The sequence below is a fragment of the Protomyctophum bolini genome (assembly GCF_963924005.1).
Source record: "Protomyctophum bolini genome assembly, chromosome: 21".
Taxonomy (NCBI): Eukaryota; Metazoa; Chordata; class Actinopteri; order Myctophiformes; family Myctophidae; genus Protomyctophum; species Protomyctophum bolini.
This window is the reverse complement of record NC_137882.1, coordinates 7,782,454-7,804,603: the sequence shown is the minus strand read 5'-3', so window position 1 is coordinate 7,804,603 and position 22,150 is coordinate 7,782,454.

Below are 22,150 nucleotides of genomic sequence, written 5' to 3'. Positions count from 1 at the left end.
TGGTAAAAAAAAAAAAAAGGTTATATAGATTATAGAATGCTTATTGCCTTATTTTATATAGTCGGCAAAAGCTTTCCCCGGAGATATACGATGTGTAGGCCTACTATATATAGGCCTGTCTATTACACTATTCAAATCCTCTATATGGGTTAATTTAACTCCGAGAGTGTATCCAAAATGGTTGTTGGTTTCCATTTTTGTACTCTCTGATGAGTTACGGATTTACCACTGAGAATTTTATATAAAGACTATCTATCGCGTTATGAGCTTCATTTGTAGGCTATAGAGTCAGAACGCAACACCGCCGTACGACGGGGTACAAATGAGGCACAATCAGAGCGTCGTTGGCTGTCGGATGGAAACCTTGTGTGTCCAAAACCAGTAAACCACCGTCCATTATACCAGTAAGACGCGCAAACGCGGAAAGCGAACGCAGCTGAGACCCTGCAGATCATGTCTGTCTGTCTGTCTGTCTGTGTGTCTGTCCCGCTGTTACTGTATATGTGGACCTGGCCCCTTTTGTGCCCATGGAGCTGAGTGGACCTGGCCCCTTTTGTGCCCATATGGAGCTGAGTGATTGCTGATGCAACACACTCCATATTTGGATAGCGGGACAGACACACAGACACACAGACAGACAGACATGATCTGCTAGGTCTCATAGTAAGTGCTCACTGATTCGCAAAAATGTAATCAGTGAAAATAAGCCGATATATACAAGCACACAATGCTGCTATAGTACTATACTTTTGTGCGGATACTCTTTACGAAATTTATAGGAAAAACAATATAAGAACAAAAGACATACGTGGTTTCTGCCCGACAGACACTGACAGACGAACAGGTTTGAGTGTGTTGGTAGAACAAGAGCAAAAAAAAAAGAAGGAAAAAAAGAGTTTTTGGAAGAAATTATAACAATAAATGTTTGGCAATACTATGACCTCACTTCAAAGGCCAGTGTAGCTATAATATTAATAATAACAATAATAATTTATATTATAATACAAAACCGTGGCTGAGAGAGATATGACTGTTTTGCCATTCAGGCCAATAATATATATAATAATAATAATTACAAAGAAAAAAAAACGTCCCTTTTTATGACTTTTCTAGGCCTGTGTACTAGAATATATATATATATATATATATATATATATATATATATATATATATATATACACTTCCCCAACAGTTACAGTAGCACGACTTTGACAACGAATTAACATTGAGAAGGTGTAATAAAATGAAGATATTTTGCTATAGCTTTATTTGATGTTTTGCCAAGGCATTGTTATAATTATGAATAATTTATTATGAATTAATATAATAGAACCACGTTTTTTTCCCACTGCCTTTCAATGAACGACGTTGTTTACTTATATGTTCTTTAAATATAGAGATGGTATACATGTTTGTTTATATATGTTCGTTTGTTTGTTAATCTGTTTTCAATTAATTTCACGGGGATACTGCATTATTTATTATTGTTACTACGAAAACAGAAGAAGAAGAAGAAAACACATGTTGCAGAACAAAAAAGAAGAAATGTTGACTTTATTCCAAAAACCATCATCTCTATACGTAAAAAAAAACAAAACAAGAGAATATTGTATATGAAACAGAGGATTTTGACATAAAAAAAAGTATATTCTATAGATTAAAGATGACTCTATTTGCCTGCGTTATATACTTCGTTGTACGACGGTGTCTCCGGCGGAAAATAGCCCGATGTGGAAGCAGCGTCCGTTCGTTGTGACTATATGAGCGTGGCTATTTTCGGCGAGCGACACCAGTGTAGGGACGGAGCATATACACCATGATCAGGCTCATTCCCAGGCAGTTTTAACAGAAAGAATAGAATTAACACATTAACAGATGATTATAGGACTGTTATAGTGAGAATAACTTACAGAAGAACACAACAAAATAATACTAGATTGCTAAAACGTGATAAAGAAATATCAAAATAAAGCGGTTAATGTTTGAAAAAAAAAAAAAAAAAAGCGTTTGTGTTTTGTATTTTCATGGAGTATGCGCGTATATCGGCCGATTCGGCTCGATGGGGCCCCGTTTCTTTCCTAATCTCTCTCTCTCTCTCTCTCTCTCTCTCTCTCTCTCTCTCTCTCGCACGCACGCACGCACATATGGCCGCGCAAAGGCGCGCAGTGTGCTAGGTTACTGTGGTGCCTTCTATCGAGCATACGTGTTGCATTAATTATTAATGGCGGAGACTCCCCGTGCTCACTGCATATATTGATCGAGAGGAGAGGAGAGGCCTATATAAATGACGTAATCTTTCCAAATTACGAAAAGGAAAAGAAAGGCATCTGAGCCATATAACAGAAGATATATAACACTCGGAAATTATTCATGTAGGGCTATAGTCTGCTTCGCAATATGAATGTCCGAGTGACTAAGTATAGCCTATACCCCATATATTGTAGCAGACCTACAATATGAAATAAGCTCACTGTGTGCGCCGTGCAGGCATTGTGAGATGTGTCTTGTCTGCTGTAATCGCTCAACTGAGCTCGTCATATATAATTTAATCAAAAACTATGCATGGACGATATAATATATTCTACACGAAAACCACTGACTTCAACACACTAAACATGCAGTGAGTCATGCAGTGACAGAGGGTATATAGACTAGATTATATTTTAAGGTAAAATTGGTGATGTTATTCATTTGTGAAATTGTGACTGTATTGTCTCAATTATAAAATAATTATGGCGTCCTATAGAGCCATGATGCTGCAGGGGAAACGTATCTAGAATATATAGAACACATGTAGCCTATACTGTCCTACTCGCTTTGCATGAATGCGGAAAAGATATAGCCTCTACTGAACCGTATAGGCCTATTTATCAAAAGAAAATGAGTAAAGTAAAGTCCCCCTCCCATATATGGAATTAAAATACATTCAGACTGGCTTGACTGGTCATAAAATGGGTCAACACCCATAAATAATATAGAAATGTCACACGAGAGAGAATAATTTCCAGTGTTTAATAAAGCAGTTCGTCTGGTCTCGCGCGTGTTCTCCCAGGGGATGGAGCTGGGGGGAGGGTCGGACGCACGCACGCACATGCACGTTTCACCATGCTGTTGCGTATATGCGTGAGCGTGATCCCGCATAAATGGTTTCATGCATCTGTTGTGCAACTTGTGCTCCGTCGCGTGCCCACAATTAACAGCAGTCAGCAGATCTACAAGCTCACACATGCGGCGGAGCGGGTGGGCGAGCAATGCATTGCCACTACTCCCACGTGGGCTTGTATTTGCTCTGTTTAAAGCACATCGGCCGCCGGCCGGGCACAATGCCTAATTTATAGGCCCATACCCCGTCGCGCAGAACAGATCTACAAGCTGCTTGTAGCCTATACTCTTTTTGGCAATCACCATCTCTTCTATACAACTATAATATATCTATATTAAAGCTCTCATTGTTTGCATATTATTCAGAACCTGCTTTTACAAAGCAGAACATAACTGAGCCGCCCTATATATATTCAAAGTTTCGGATGATGTTTATGGGGCATAGCTTTGTGTGTTCACATATAGCACGTATAATGCTTTGGTTGGCTGATCTTGTATGATGATATAAGAACGCCCACCTCACTTCCCACAAGTGTGATTTTATCAATTTGTCCCACCGCGGGATTCGAACTTTGAATTTCTACATCGCTCTTGCCTCTTTATAGTTGAGCCTACAAGAGGGAATCCCCCGCTTGGCAAGGAGAACGTTACTCTCTCTCTCTCTCTCTCTATCTCTCTCTCTCTGACGTTGCATGACATCATTCTGCTTGCTATATTGTAGGCTGGCTAGACATGTTTGAAATGTATAAGGGATAATGTCTGGCGGGTAAATCCTAGAAAAAAAAATTACTGGATCATGGATGACAGACACACACACACACACACACACACACACACACACACACACACACACACACACACACACACACACACACACACACACACACACACACACACACACACACACACACACACACACACACACACACACACACACACACACGCACACACGCACGCACGCACGCACGCACGCACACACACGACGCCTGTGGAAGGGGAAAACCAGTGCTCATTAAAGTTGCATAACGCTCATCTCCAAGTCCCGCGGGATTTGGAGGGAGGAATAATGTGCGTGCGTGTGCGCGTGTGTGTGTGTGTGTGTGTGTGTGTGTGTGTGTGTGTGTGTGTGTCTGTGTGTGTGTCTGTGTGTGTGTGTGTGTGTGTGTGTGTGTGTGTGTGTGTGTGTGTGTGTGTGTGTGTGTGTGTGTGTGGAGAATGACACAAACAAATGAATACAATGGGATAATTCCCAAAAAGCAAGGATACAAATCGTAATTTGAATTTAGGGCTACCTGATATCCTGACAATTAGCATATAGTAATTTGTCGTCAATTAATTGATTTAATCCAGTGTTTCTTAAACATTTTCACCTCAAAGGCCCTAAAACTGGTATATGTATTTGCATGGCCGCAGGGACCCCCACAGTATCATGGTCAATATATTTATTTGATAAACAATGCCTAAACCATTAAAAAAATATATAGGCCTACTTAAAAAAAACACAGCCACCATAATTATATATTTGCTGATAATGGGAAAAACATGCAAAAGATATATATATATATATACTGTCTATATACTCAAAAAAGTGAGCAGGCCTACTACTATTTGTGCGTGAGTGCATGTGAGAGTATGTGTGCGTGTGTGTGATAAGACAGTGAACAGGATGCTCTACTTTCTAAAATAACTGTGACATAACAATAGAGGTCACATCTTCCTATAAGCCAGCAGATTCCCAACATGTGGGCCGGGCCTACATTGTACAGTGATAATATTAGAAGTGGGCAGCCAAATAATTGGCGAAAAACGGAGAATTACATTTTAATATAATTAATTCATTGATATAATTTATATTAATATAATTAATTAATATTGACTGTCAAAATATGGTAATACGTCGATATAGGGTTGCAATGCATGCAGTTTGTTGTGTGGTATTGCCTTTGTGGGCATCCCACAATCCTACTAATCATCCTCCCTTTGGGGTCTACTAATTCCTGGAGGCGGGCAAGGAAGGTAAATTAAGGAAATGACACCGATGTGGTCAATGAGAGCCAATGTGGACCTGCAAATAATCACTATTTCTGAACATGTGAGACCTTTACTCGGTCCAGGATAAATAAAAGGAGACACATTGTATTCTGCATGCTGTTTTGCTTTTCGTCTATAGCCTACACTGTGTATACTTATATAGAGGTATCTAAAGAGCACAAAGTACGCAGCATTGTTGGGTCAGCAACATGTAGTTTAACTTGCCCAAACACAGCTACATGTAGCTTAACTTGCCCAACACTGGTTAGTGGCAAATCGAGTGGCAAAGTGAGTTTAACGTTGTTTAATTAAATCAGATATAGGACTTTTCTGCGTGGATGTATGGGCTATCGAGGCCAGAAGGAAGTCATTTGCCATTCAGTAGGCGTTGCCGGATAACTTCTGAGTATGATGATGAATCTGATCACGATTCACATGCATACCCTCTATTGTCACAGGACTATAGACACAGGTGAACTCAATAAATAATCAACACCGACTAGGAATAAAACAAGACACAGGTGGAGAGGGGCAGGGTAGGTGACTAAGGTCACCTACCTAAGGACAACAGGAAACACTGGGAATACTTCAAACGGAACAAGGCAGCGAGTAAAAGCTAAATACACCCCAGAAACAGGAAACCTCAACCTCCTCATAGCAAACCTATATAGATCAATCATGCGTTCCTGATTTTTGGAGCATAATGGACCATTCCTGCAAACTTTGGAAGGCAATCTTAGCCAATCAGAATGGAATTATAAAGATCTATCTTGACCACATGAATGTGTACCGATTTTGTACCGACAAAAACAAAGTCTCCTGCATGTGGCACTATAACAGGCTGATGTGGAAACGCGGTGCAGAGGTTCCGCTCTCCATGTGGAGTGTATGTCTGCACAGTTTCCGATCGATCGGGCCAACAGTGCCGGGGATTAGCTGTACACAGATGGACAGACGAGGCATCTAAACAGCACCATGTCATATCTGGCTCAGCAGTATCACAAGATCTGGATGTCATGGCTGTCAATGATCGACAGTCTTACTTTGTTATAACTGTACTTTCAGTGTTGGGGCAGCAAAATGTATAGTTTAACTTGCCCAACACTGCCACTAACCTTATGCATGCATAGTCCGCATACCCTCTATTTAAACTCCCCTCTAGCTTCTGTTAACAGTCAGTTCATAAATGTTGGTGTTCTGTTCTACTTTTCTCTTCCTATCAAGTGTTCTCGGACTACTCTGCTCCTATTGTGTCCCTGGTTTTGTCAATTAAATCATTTTGCACATGACTGCTCTGCCTGTGCCTGGCTGGTCGGTTTGGTGCCATGTCATAATTTTGCCGGACCATTATTCCGACATCCAGTTGGTCCGACTGGCCCCATTATAACTAATCCTATCCCTAACCCTAACCTCACACTAACCTAACGTTTGAGACTATTGGGACTTCGGAATAATGGGAGGTCAGCATTATGAGCGGGCCCCGTCTGTTCTGCATCACTGAATGTGGGTCCAAATCTGAGTTGCATCAGGACAGTTTAACCACTTTTACATTTAAAAAAATAAAGAAGCCAATATATATATATTTATTTAAAAGCCTGGTCACAACCTAAGGCAGAGAGTGTATTGTTTTTGTTGAGACATGTTTTACAACCCCATGCAGCATCCCTATTCATCCATCCCTAAAATAGCCGTTTTACAAGCTTGTAGATCAGCTATTTATATAAAGAGATTTGGTGTAGATGGTAAAAAGCCAAGTACATCTATAACTCAGGTCTGGTGTTTTAATACTAGAATAGAGCTGGATTTAAGTGGTTTAACACAGAGGTTGGGAGGTGTAATTGCAGGCCAACAGACCTACAGGTCCAGGATGTGATGAATGAGTGTCTAGAGAGGCCTTCCTCTATTGAGCAGGATAAATTGGGGTGTTGTTGACAACTAAACAGGCCAAACGTGTTCATCATCGCTGGACGGCCTACAACATCCTAGATAGCACACACAATCTGCTGTTATCACACTATTTGAAATAGGGCTTAAGTGGTTAATTCATAATGTACTTTTCCTTGCTAGAAATGTTCAAAGTATATTACATTATACAAAAAGGACAATAGTAATGTTATGTAGCCTACTGTCCACTACAGATTATTAGTGGATGGATTTACAATGGCATCATTAGCCATTTTTCCAACTGCTGACTAATGAAATGTTTTTTAATGGTGTACCTAGCCTAAAGGTCAAATTTATAATATATATTTTTTTAGCTTACAGTTGTTCTTGCACTTTTGAATTTCAAGTTGTGAAGGCCCCCAGGGCGCCTTTGCCAGGATTCTTGTGTGCCTAATTGTGTTGAAGGGTGTTGTTTGGAGAGACACCTGGCCTCTGTCTCCACACAACTGTAAAATACCTGCCCATCTCTACTTCTTTCTCTTGCCTCGGGCTACAGGAGAGCATTTTTGTTAGTCTTAATTAGTTTGGGCTGCCAGGCTATGTTGGAAAATACAGTAATTACTTTTGCTTAAAATGTTCATTCTTTGTTAATAAAAATCCCACCTGTGCTGTGTGAAGTGAGGGGCGCTCTTATCATCATACATCATCTTATTCTGGGCAAACACAATTTGCGTCTTCACTTTTCCGTCATCACTTTTCTGCCCTCACTTTGACCTTCAATGTACAGCCAATCAAATGAATCATCGCAATGGGATGATCAGCCAATCAAATCATCGCTATGGGGTGATCAGCCAATCACAATCCAATGTTTGTGTTTACAGAAACCTGGAAAGCTGGGCATAGGAGGGGCTAGCGCCCGTCACTTTTGTTTTGTTCACCATCCCTTGGAACTGGGCAATATCAGAGCGTACAGATGAAACCAAATGGTCAATATGATGTCAGTATCAAGGTCAGTATCATGGTCAGTATCATGGGCAATATGATGTCAGTATCATGGTCAATATGATGTCAGTATCATGGGCAATATGATGTCAGTATCATGGTCAATATGATGTCAGTATCATGGTCAATATGATGTCAGTATCAAGGTCAATATGATGTCAGTATCAAGGTCAGTATCATGGGCAATATGATGTCAGTATCATGGTCAGTATCATGGTCAGTATCATGGTCAATATGATGTCAGTATCATGGTCAATATGATGTCAGTATCAAGGTCAGTATGATGTCAGTATCATGGTCAATATGATGTCAGTATCATGGGCAATATGATGTCAGTATCATGGTCAGTATCATGGTCAATATGTCAGTATCATGGTCAGTATCATGGTCAGTATCATGGTCAATATGATGTCAGTATCATGGTCAGTATCATGGTCGATATGATGTCAGTATCATGGTCAGTATCATGGTGATTATGTCAGTATCATGGTTAGTATCATGGTCAGTATCATGGTCAATATGATGTCAGTATCATGGTCAGTATCATGGTCAATATGTCAGTATCATGGTCAGTATCATGGTCAGTATCATGGTCAATATGATGTCAGTATCATGGTCAATATGATGTCAGTATCATGGTCAGTATCATGGTCAGTATCATGGTCAATATGATGTCAGTATCATGGTCAATATGATGTCAGTATCATGGTCAGTATCATGGTCAATATGTCAGTATCATGGTCAGTATCATGGTCAGTATCATGGTCAATATGATGTCAGTATCATGGTCAATATGATGTCAGTATCATGGTCAGTATCATGGTCAATATGTCAGTATCATGGTCAGTATCATGGTCAGTATCATGGTCAATATGATGTCAGTATCATGGTCAATATGATGTCAGTATCATGGTCAGTATCATGGTCAATATGATGTCAGTATCATGGTCAGTATCATGGTCAATATGATGTCAGTATCATGGTCAATATGATGTCAGTATCATGGTCAATATGATGTCAGTATCATGGTCAGTATCATGGTCAATATGATGTCAGTATCATGGTCAGTATCATGGTCAATATGATGTCAGTATCATGGTCAGTATCATGGTCAATATGATGTCAGTATCATGGTCACTATCATGGTCAATATGATGTCAGTATCATGGTCAGTATCATGGTCAGTATCATGGTCAATATGATGTCAGTATCATGGTCAATATGATGTCAGTATCATGGTCAATATGATGTCAGTATCATGGTCAAGCCTGCAATTAAATGCATCGTGAGCTTGTGGATCTCCTTTTTTATTATCTTGAAAAACATTGAAAATGTTTTTGTAGACATGTAACAAAACTTGCATTTTCAGTTGGGCCCGGGGGTCCGTCACATGAAAGTTATTTGTTTTCTTCCCTGGGCTAAGCCCCTGTGTAGATCTGGGAAGAGTGAGAAATGTGAGTGTAGGGGTCCACTCCGAGATGAAACATTCAGAAACATGCAGTGTATAGGGGGTCCAGTCTGAGATGAAACAAACAGGCTGGGTGCACACGGAGCAAGAGCAAACACATTCTGAGGGAAACTTCTGCATCCTGTGTCCTAATGCGAACCCACAAAACACACGAGAGCACACACACACACACACACACACACACACACACACACACACACACACACACACACACACACACACACACACACACACACACACACACACACACACACACACACACACACACACACACACACACACACACACACACACACACACACACACACACGGGATGGGGGGAGCTGCAGGAAGCATGCCCAATGGCCTATTACACTGTAACTTCAAACAACTGCATCGATCCCACTGGGACAGCTTGTTTGGATCAGCTTGTACACACAGAGAAACACACTAACATACAGCTTCATACAAACACATTAAAAAGCACATACTGCAAGGAACTAATGAAGACCGTCTCAGTCTCAGTTCCCTAAGCCAGTGGTTCCCACACGTTTTCATGTCAAGGACCCCCAAATTGGCCCGCAGACCCCCATTTGAAAAGATATGCCAGAGAGAAGATTTTTACGTCTCACCTACACAATATATATGTTTTGTCTTTCGTACCGTCATTCATTCCACTGTCTCCCTCTCAGTTTTCCTACTGTCTATCTTAACCACTTAAAATCTCTATAGCCTTAGTGAAAGAGACCTGAGTTGCAACTGTACTTAGTTGGACCTCTTCTTTCCATCACCAAATATCTTCGCCAAACATGTTTACATGTACAGGAAAATGCACATAGTTATACATCACCATCAAAAGGATAAATGCAAGAAAGCCAACGGCTTGAACATAGTGTGCGTGCGGGCGTACGTGCGTGCGTGTGGTGGGTTGTCCCAGCCAGCCACCCTTGAGAAAGGGGGGCTGTCATGCCATGCATGGTTGTTGTTTGCCCCTGACCCTCCCATGACCTGTTCCTAGTTCTCCTCAGATATCGACTCTCCATCCAACCTCAAAACTAACCTAAAAGAATGACTGACCTTAAAATGCTCATTAAATAAGCCTTGCCGTGCCTGCGTATTGTATTTTAAATATATTATGTGTTACTGATGAATTGAGTACAATGGATCACAATGTGGAAAGAAGCTCCCACAGGCTTTTAGCATAACCTTTAGCTGTACTACGTCTGTATATATATATATATATATATATATTAACAATATTCTTAATAAAGTGTTCAATCAATCAATCAAATAGACAATAAAGGTTGGGACCCACATGGTAAACATTGAGTTCAACTAACGATTTTAAACTACAAAGCCACAATAAAGGAGGAGAGGATGTCAATTTAAAGGGACATTATTATAGTTAAAAAGTTAAACAGAGTTTTATAACTTTTTAGCAACAGCAAAGTCCTTTTAAATATGCTACATCACCATTCTTCTTTCTTCAGTTATTGTTCCCATTGATCTAGAAGCACCGCCAGTCTGTCGAGCACTTAGCTGGTCTTGTTTTTTCTCTGTTTCTACAGAGGACAGAACACAGAATATAGTCGCAACGGTTACCATGGCAACTAGGTTTCTACGGCAACCGCAACAGTCTGAAACAACAGTCCATGCGACTGACTGCTGGTGGAAAAAAGTACCCAAATGTTTTACTTAAGTAAAGGTATCAATACTTTAATGTAGAAATACTCTGTTAACAAGTAAAAGTCCGGAATTTTAAAATGTACTTAAGTAAAAGTACTAAAGTATTGGCATCAAAATGTACTGAAAGCACCAAAAGTAGCCTACTATATGTCTCATTTCAAGTTTTCAAGTACAAAATCCTTTGAAAATAGCCGATCGCATCGCTTGTAGATCAGCTATTTTCAAATGGACAAAGTGTATATTCTAAAACGGTCAGTCCCAATACTTGATTCTGATTGGCTGGTTTCTGTTGTAAATCTCACGACAATCCACACCTTCAATCACTTTATGTCATTCCCAGCTCATGCATTACATTGATCCCGCAACTCTGTATAGCTGAACTGGGGAAGGGGAGAGCTTGATTGCCTTACAAACCCAGGCCGTGCGGGCGTCTAAGCACCGCCCCCCGCGCTCATATGACTGTGAATGTGTGGCTCCGGGCGGCCTCGTAAAGACATCAAGCCTCTATTCCCTAGTCACAGAGACTTGCAGAGTAAACAATCACACCCGTGTGAACTGAGTGGTGCAACCCCCCCCCCCCCCCCCCCCTCTCTCTCTCATTAGCAGGCAACAGTGCAGCACTATCACTCTCTCTGTTTCTGGCACAACAGCGCCCCTACTGGTATAGTAATAGTCATACTGGTGCTCATTAACCAACACATAGGCACATAGGTGAACACATAGGTGAACACGGACATTGCTGTTCCTTGGAGTGGTTGCACCACTCAAAAAATGGAAGTGTGGCTTGCTTTGGTGCAGGGCGCAAAGTGTAGCTACTTTTGTGAATTTAATAGTTTTATGAGGTTAATATTGCTATAATTATGTTTGTAACCGTTTTAGAAAAGCAATAAGCCACGCGAGGTCCCAGCTTACCATGTGTTTCATAATGGCTGAGTAGGGTTGGAGACTCTCCGCTATGCCTCTCAGCCATTCTAGAATACACGGTAACCTCTTGTGTCTTATTGCTTTTTTATACTACATTTGTCCATTTGAAAATAGACTGAAGTGGTTACTGTATGCTTTGTAATCAAAATCTACGAAGTAACTATAGTAAATATACATTTTTCAAATAACTGTAGTAGAGTAAAAGTACAACATTTGCCTGAATTGCCTCTGAGATGTACTGTATAGTGGAGTGGAAGTGAAAGTACTGAAAATGAGAAATATTCCACTAAAGTGAAACAATACATAAAAAATGTACTTAAGTACAGTAAATGCACTTACAGTAGTTACGTTACACCACTGCGTGGAGCTGCCTGCCGCTAGCTTCTGATATGAATAAGAGATTAGATTTAGAGGATGAAATAGAATAGACATGACACGTGTGAGATAATTAACACGGAAGCTAGCTCCTTACATGAATAAGACATCACATTTAGAATAGAGAATGATACAATAGAATAGAAATGACATGTAAGTAAGGGATAATATGTGTGTTTATAGCTTCTGATCTAATTAATGACTTTAACCACACGGCATCCATATTATTTTTTGGAATTGTTTTTCATCCAAGTACACACATAGCCAACTGAGATCCATTTTGACCAAGTCTAGAGCACTGTTTCCCAAACAGTACGTGGGTCGGGACCCATTTGTGGGTCACGGACACAATGATATAAACACTAAACAAATCAATAATATAAAGTGGGTTTTTTAAGGTGTGACAATAAAGTATTTCTGATTCTGATTCACTTGAACTCTAGCATCCTTATATTCTAGCCATAAAGCATACAGTCCATGCAATAAGGCCTAGGATAACTTATGTACTGTATCTGTACTGTATGAGTCTGAAGGTGATGATCATGGAACCTTGCAGTCAGTCAGAGAAATGTGTGTGTAAAGTTAACCAGGGGTCTTTAATAGGGATGTCCCGATACCTCCATTTCTGTGTTAGCCAATACCGATTCTGAATACCTGCAGTGTCGTGATCTCATGTTGTGTTTATAGCTATCTAGCTATATATCTGGTGTTGTGTTTATAGCAGACTCCTCACTCAAATGTGCACTTGCAGTTTGGGCAACTCCAAAGCAAACTTCACATGTCCCAACATTTTATTTACCTGCCATAGTGTCAACCACTTACTCCTGTGTCAACCACTAAAACACCTAAACACCTCGATCTACACCAAAAAAATAAGAACTCTAAACTCACAACTTGGACTCATCAAGCATCATGTTCATAATGTATGACAGGCACACAATCAGTGAATCAATCAATCAATCCACTAGTCTCTCAAATGAATGAAAAGCTAAAACAATCAACCCTTGATCTATCGACTCAGTTAGGAACTCAGTTTCCTTCACAACCTTTTTGTTAATATCATAACACAAAGACACAATGTACACAGCTACCAAAGAAACCATCATTACCATCTTCATTTACCAAACATCAAGATCTCCTCATTGTTCCAATATAGCAAACCATTGCAAAAAGGAAATCAATCTCTCACCTAATGGCAGGCATATGAACTATGAAGGATCCGGGAGATTCCTTTGTTTTCTTAGTTCTGGAGGATCCAGTAGATCCCAACTTTTCAGGTTCAGTCCATAATTATCCACCAGCAGAATGTACTCTTCTTTAGGACACTTATATTATCAACATCAAGTTATTTAAAGTTCTGATTGGGATTAAAGGAACAGCATGATGCAACGTGGTGTGGACCACATAGGCCCAGGGTGTGGCCACAACAAACAATTTCACCCTCAATCTGATCACTTCCTGGATCTATTCAAGGAAGCTTTAAGAAGGAATGGACATATAGTCACACTGACTGCGCCATGACACTTTCATGGGTGCTTTCATGGGAGCCAAACTACACCCGGAAGTTCGGCAGAATGCAGTGACCAGCCCATGAACAAACACTATTTCTGAATAACTGAGACCTTTTGTAAAGTAATCGCTTCTGGAAAATAACAGAAGACATGTAACACATATTGTCTGCTGTGTTGCTTTTCGATGTGTACACTGTGTACATTTTATAAATTTATGGTATCTAGATCTACAAGCTCATAGCGCGCCACTACGAGCTTGTAGGTCTGCTATTTTTGAAAAATCGAAGAATGACTGACATAGAAACATATAGCTTTTTCAGAAAACTGTCAGGATTTAGAAGACAATTTTAGAATCTGATCTCAGGTCAGAATTTAAAGCATGTAGGGATACTCAAATAGATTTACCTGTGGGCCACATTACAAAAATGGCAAGGGGCCAGTAGATAAAATTACGACATTAATGATACTTGATAACTTCTCTCTTTCAATTGCTTTATTTTCGCAAAATGTATCAAAGTACAATGTGCATGCACACATTATGTAAATAAATAAATGTGTTACATTTTCTTGCATAAACACAAAGAGCTGTTTCCATAACTGCACAAATTATTGCACAGTAGCTGTTATTTCAGAGTAGCTGTTATAATAACATAACATGAGTAGCTCTTTGCCTGCCTGCCTGCCTGTCTGTCTGTCCATGAGTAGTTATTTGTCTGTCTGTCAATGAGTAGCTGTCTTACTGTCTGCCTGTCCATGAGTAGCTGTCTGCCTGCCTGTCTATGAGTAGCTGTCTGCCTGCCTGCCTGTCCAATTGTCCATGAGTAGCTGTCTGCCTGCCTAATTGTCCATGAGTAGCTGTCTGTCTGCCTGTCCATGAGTAGCTGTCTGTCTGCCTGTCTATGAGTAGCTGTCTGCCTTCCTGCCTGTCCAATTGTCCATGAGTAGCTGTCTGTCTGTCTATGAGTAGCTGTCTGCCTGCCTGCCTGTCCAATTGTCCATGAGTAGCTGTCTGTCTGTCTATGAGTAGCTGTCTGCCTTCCTGCCTGTCCAATTGTCCATGAGTAGCTGTCTGTCTGCCTGTCTATGAGTAGCTGTCTGCCTGTCCAATTCTCCATGAGTAGCTGTCTGTCTGCCTGTCTATGAGTAGCTGTCTGCCTGCCTGCCTGTCCAATTCTCCATGAGTAGCTGTCTGCCTGCCTGCCTGTCCAATTCTCCATGAGTAGCTGTCTGTCTGCCTGTCTATGAGTAGCTGTCTGACTGCCTGCCTGTCCAATTCTCCATGAGTAGCTGTCTGTATGCCTGTCTATGAGTAGCTGTCTGCCTGCCTGCCAGCCAGCAAGTTGGTTAACAGAAAATAAATTGTTATGGCTGAGTAAAATAAAATACAATAAACACAATCTGCCTGAAAATAGATTACCCAGCTATGACCTTTTTCATGAAAAAAAATGAGTAGTGATATGGCTGACTGAGTAAAATAAAACAATCTACCTGAAAATAGATAGCTATAAGTGAAGAACTATTAATGGCAGCTGGGTTTCATCATTCAAATAAAATAGAATTCTGTCCGTTTAGCTATAAAATTATGTCAAGGAATAGGGATACACATCCCCCCCCCCCCACAACTCTAATAGTATTACTTATAATAATGTAATTAAAGATAACTTCATTCAGATTTATTTATTTTTATTTCATTTTCCAGATTTTCTTTTTCTTCTTTTTTTTTAGATTTTCATTGGTGGGCCAGTCATAATGGTCCCGCGGGCCTGATGTGGCCCGCGGGCCTGAGGTTGAGTATCAATCTAAGGGAACATTCACCAAACACTTGGAAAAAGGAGCAGACAAAGTACAGAGTTAAAGTTAAGTCTTGAGGATTTAAGTGGTTAAATGTCTGAAAATACACGTGAATCCAACATATTGAACATGAATTTATACTACACAACACTGATGTCTGATATAGTGCTGCTAAACAGGACTATGAATGGAGCTATCTATGAAATCTATGAAAATGATTAGTCTGCAACACAATTTTAATTTTGGGTCCGTGCTTCATCTCTGTAGCTAAGGCGGTCCATGGCCTGAAAAACGTGACATACATGAGGTTACATGATAGCCATTATGGTGTGTTTAAAATAGCAGCAGATGTAATGACAGATATGTATGGTATACATAAGGTGCATGGTTTCAGGAAAATATCAATACAATGAAGTCATGGATTATAACCACCGTGACGAAATATACAGTCATATTGTCAGGATATGTCTTTATTGGCTTTATTTTGTAATGCTGTTATGAGCTAAATTTAATTATGGGTTCCATGTGATTCCTCAATGTTTTCTGTGTTCTTAGATTGTAGCCTAAAATACTGTGGAACTTGTCGCATTCAATACTCGTGGGGAGTCCTGCCAACTGACCCCCCTCCTCTCTCTCTCTCTCGCACGCATACACGCACACACACAGAGGAGTGTTAATGTGTTTATTAGGTTCAGCCCTCAGACAATACATGGAGCCATCAATCACAGGGAACATCTGTGCAACACGTTCTAATGCAACGTTCGCACTTTAACAAGAGGAGAGGAGAGGATTCACTTCATCATTGCCTTTTAGTGAAGTCAATCAAAACGGTAACATCTGTCAGGGGAGAGGGAGAGAGGGAGAGAGAGAGAGAGAGAGAGAGAGAGGGGGGGGGGGGGGGGTTAGAGGGGGGTCCAGGGGTAGAGTGGCCGGTACAGTTTGATCCCAGGCTTTCCATGCAGAGTTAGTGTCGACGTGTCCTTGAGCAAGACTGAACCGCTAATTACTCCCAGTGTGCAGCTTGGTGTCCTGCATGGTTTCCTCCGCCATCGGTGTATATGAATGTGTGTGTGAATGAATGGGTGAATGTAATGCACAATCTATGAAAAGTGCTTTGAATAAAAGCGCTATATACTGTAAATGCACCATTTACAGACAGACAGACAGACAGAGTGTACTTTTCTGTCTGATATTTGGTCTATCACACCAGAGAATTAAGATTGATTGATTGATTACTTTACAGCCGGTTAGTTAACAGTAGTCCAGGCAAAGGTTATGCTAAAATGATAACACAAAAAGGACGAGGGGACTTGTGGTCCATTGTACTCAATTCATCAGCATACTAATACATATACAATAAAATACAAATATGACATATTGGTAGACAACTCTGTAGCATCAACAGGTGGAATTATTGAGAAAAGAGGGCGTTCAACCTCTACGGTTGGGGGGGGGGGGGGGGTATGCCTTTATTGATAGGACAGTTAGGCTGACAGGAAATGGGGAGAGAGATGGCGAGTGACCGTCGGGATGGGGACTCGAACCCGCAACTCTACATTGTAGCGTTAGGTGCACGGACCCCTATAGGCCAGCAGGCCGGGCCAATGCTGCAATTAAATATAAAGATAGTACAAGACGCAAGTATTCACCTTGAAACATGGTTGTGTCATTCACACAGTGGCTTGCCGAGGCTGGTGTCAATCACACAACACGCGTTCCCACTTGTAATCTTGTTGGATTGAATTCCAGGCAGAGGTTGACCCAGTTAGGGAGCTTCTACTCAATCTACTGTATACGATGTCAATCACTGAGGTAGAGGTAAAGTGGTTTAGAGTGTGTGTTGTAATTCACATTATTTTATTATTGGTGTGGCAGTAACACAGTTAGGGGGCGTCTATATGTTTGTATGTGGCTCTAATTGACACGGGGAGTGACTGTGGAGCGTTATAAGTGAGTTAGGGAGCGTCTGCACGTTGTTGTACTCTGCAGGAGGACATGGCAGCCAGGGACAGTGGCGGAGGAACTATTCAGACTTTCTAAATTAAGTGCAAGTAGAAACCAGAAAAGGGCACTATTTTCGGTGCGCGACACAGCGCTCAACTATGACGCTAAGCTTGTACTGGAGATGCGGTGCACGGCATGGATTTCTACACAGGGAGAAATTCTCTCGACATAAATTGCTGCATTCAAGTTCAGGAGAGGTTGGAAGAGGCAATTATCTTGAATACTGCCTTCGGGTGCGGCATGGAAAGGGGCATTTGGATTTCTTTCACCATTAGTAAAAGTTGAATTCATGCTGCTCTAGCTCCGTTTGGAACCGTCTACGCTCTACGCTCTTAGCTCCGAGAAGAGGTTCCGTATATACCTATACGTACAGAGGTATCCCTGCATCGGTAGAACAGGGGGTTGAGCCGTCCAAAAGCAGTGGCGAAAACCCTTTTCGCAGTATCGTTTCCAAAACGTAAAGGTATTTCTGGCGAGCTACAAACTTAGGACAGACACGTAACATTTTTAGACAGGGGTGAAACAACCACTTACATAGCCCTGAAACATGCCATGATGATTATCATGACAGTCATGACGTAACTGCACCCTGTTTTTTGCGCTTGTTACATTTACAATCAAAACGTATATATAAACATTCGGAATTCAAATATAAAGTACTCACAATTTGTCCCACGGGTGTTAGTTAGTGGCTGCTCCAGCGATTGGAATTGCTGCATCCCGCGTTGTTTAATAAAAAGCATTTTTATCCGAGCACCCCGGCTACTTTTTTCAATCGGGGTTCGTTTGGGAAAACCACAGTTGCACACCAGGAGCGCACTCGCCTATTAGTCTGTATTGGCAGGGCGGTCAGCGTACGTATATCAAACACACCGAGTGCCACCCTCCTCCCGACCGAGCGTTGAAAGCCAATGGCAAAATAACATCTCGGATAAAAATGCTTTTTATTAAAGAACGCGGGATGCAGCAATTCTAATCGCTGGAGCAGCCACTAACTAACACCCGTGGGACAAATTGTGAGTACTTTATATTTGAATTCCGAATGTTTATATATACGTTTTGATTGTAAATGTAGCAAGCGCAAAAAACAGGGTGCAGTTACGTCATGACTCTCGTATGAATACGAGAGTCATGAATCATGGCTACCACTTACAAAGCTTATGAAGTCAGCCAGTACCATTGTGACCGACTAGTCACCATGCACCCAGGGAATAGGAAGGACTAACACATGGCAGCTTTCTTCAGTTGAACGTTTTATTCCTCCTCGCTGCAGAGAAAACAGCCAACAACAGGAGCCGAAACAGAACATAGTAATGGGTTAGTGACCTTTAACATAAATGCAACAATATCAAATAAACAGTCACCATGTGACATTAAACATACAACCAGTATCAGGCAGAAATGTGGACTTGTGTGTGGCTCTGTCTGGACCCAGCCTCTCACTGCAACAGAGAACACTAGGCACATTAGGTCTCTTATAGCATCTGTCCTTCTTTTCATTACCACAATGTGTTGCAGCCTGAGCGCCTGTGAGTTGGCAGAGCCAGACCTGTCACCCCACACACAGACAGCACCTAGATCACTCCCCCTCCCTGACACAACCATGTTTTCCCAATGCAATCTTACAGAAGCAGTAGTGCGCATGCGGACAGGGGTTGACTGACCTACTAAATATGCAATTTAAGCCTGATTTAAGCAGTTGTTTCAACCCTGTGATTGTCCTAAGTTCATCAGCTGTACAGTAGATAGCCAGAAACAATTTTGGAAACGATACTGCGAAAAGGGTTTTCGCCGCTGTTTTTGGACGGCTCAACTCCCTGTTCTACCGATGCGGGGACACCTCTATACGGAACCGCTTCTCGGAGCTAAGACCGTATAGGTTCAAAACGGAGCTATAGGTCTGCTCTGGTCTGGAGAGGGTACTTTTTACAGACGGGTGAAAGGGCAGGGGGCTCAAGATGTCTGTGGGATGAGATGGTGTCACGGGTGATGTTGTGCAGCCAGGTGCACACCGGTGCACACCTGGCTGGCTTTATGTTTAGTTATTGCATATTTAGTATATTTTAATATATTGTTATTGCATATTTAGTTGAGAGCTTCTGCTCTGCTGTCTGCACTGCAGACAGTGACGCTGTGTTGTGGGGTAGCGGTGGAAACCCCTGCCAATGTCGACTAGTTGTCTGTCTGCCTGCCTTTCTCTTTTGGGGGGGCTGGGTACCCCAAAATTACAGCCCAGGGGGGCCCTGAAATTTTGTCTAGCTCGGGGGCCCTTGGGAGGGGAAATCCGGCCCTGCGCCAACCAAGTGGGAAACGGTATCAGTGTCTCCTGGCTGGCCAGAACCGAAATGTTCAGAAATAGTTTTATTCTCAGCACTGCAATAAATAGCTAATTAGTTTGTTTTCATTGATCTGTAGGCGCAAACAATGGAGTGAAACAGATCTATATTTTCAAATCAAACTCTAAGAATGAATTATTTATACGTTCAAGGCAATCCATGGATTAGGCATGTAGAGCCTGCTGTGTGCTTTATGAGAAGTTCTACTTTGCACACGCACACACACACACACACACACACACACACACACACACACACACACACACACACACACACACACACACACACACACACACACACACACACACACACACACACACACACACACACACACACACACACACACACACACACAGTAAGATGATCTCAGTGTTGGAAGGAAAAGCACTTTGTCAAAATTGTATTAGCCAGATAAATGGATGGATGGAGAGAGAGAGAGAGACACACAGAGAGAGGGGGGGGGGGTCTGTCTGTAAACAATGGCCAAACCTCCATATCTTCCATCAGTAAACACCCTTTTGCTCACAGCATACACATCTTTTCTGTTCTGGATCAAATCTCCTGTTATAGGCTGTGCATATTGTATTTTGGTCATAATTCTATATATTGCACTATGCATGTGATTGCTGCACCATAAACTGTTAAATAACCTGTGTTGTATAGACACAAGCTCTTGTTTATATTAGGCTACTAATATACTGTACTAACATTTATAATTATTGTTGAAGTACTCATCCCCGGTTGCTAATTTATTCTTCAATGACATTGTGTGCATTCTCTCTCTATTGCTGTTAAGCTCACATATGTCTTATACCCTGTTGTAATATCTTGTTATTGTTGCCCCAATGCAGGCTACAGAGCACAAAAATGTTACTGGATGAGTGAGTGACACTTAAAACCTCTCTTAATCCTTCTCTCTCTATCCCATAATACAACAGGGTGCTCTCCCAGCGTTACCATGGTGACGGATGAGGGAATCCAGTGTCCTTTCTGTTCCGTGAACATTTTCGTGGCAACCTGACTTCACACGCACGCCACACGTCACACAATACTAGACTTGTGGGGTACATTTTAGGACTTCATTGCAAACACGCGAAAAAATAGCAGATCTACAAGCTCTACAAGTTGAGAGAACTTGCAGAACGTTTTTTTTTGTGTGTGACATCACCGCATTTGTCTTATGAGTACCAGGAAAATGTGTCTGTTTCTCTAATTCATACTTGTGTGGGACATTTGGTCCTCACCAATATAGTACTACAGTACAAGTACTGTGTGTGTGTGTGTGTGTGTGTGTGTGTGTGTGTGTGTGTGTGTGTGAGTGTGTGTGCGTGCGTGCGTGCGTGCGTCATAGCAGAACAAGTTGTGCTATCACTGATACTAAAAATAGCTGACCTGCTTCTACACTTTATTCTCCATCAATTCAACATTTCTGCAAATGTTCGACACCTCTCCCAAAACGGAACGGTGATCGCCAAAATGACACGTCTGAAACATAGAGTCCATTGTCCACTATATGTCCACTGACAGTAACAGAGTACATTTACTTCAGTACCATATAAGCCTACTTAAGTATGGCCTACATTTTGTTGACTTTACTCAGGACATGTGAAGAGGAGGGATGAGCAGTGGCGTGCACAGAATACAGATAGACACTAGAGGGTGTGTTCTGGAATCATCCGGAGAGCACTTAAAAACACAGTTAAACATCATAATGAGACAGTCACAATTCAGAGTTTCAGAGTATTAGAATCTTGTATTCGAATACGGAGCCAGCAATGAAGCGTTACAATGGAATCACCATGTACTGACTCAAAACAACTCAGTCAGACTTCAGCTTAAATACATTCCTACCCCCCTCAGGGGGGTCAAATGTCAAATGTCAGTAAAGACAGAAAACAGCTTCTCATAGTTTAGTTTCCCATGAGTGATTTGATCTCCTTAAATGTACAACTTAGTGTATTCCACATTTCCTCAACAGGTGCTAGACACCACCTGCCCTTGCTGCCCTCTGGACAGCAATGTGCCTCTTTTTGGGTACAGTGTACAGTATGTGGACT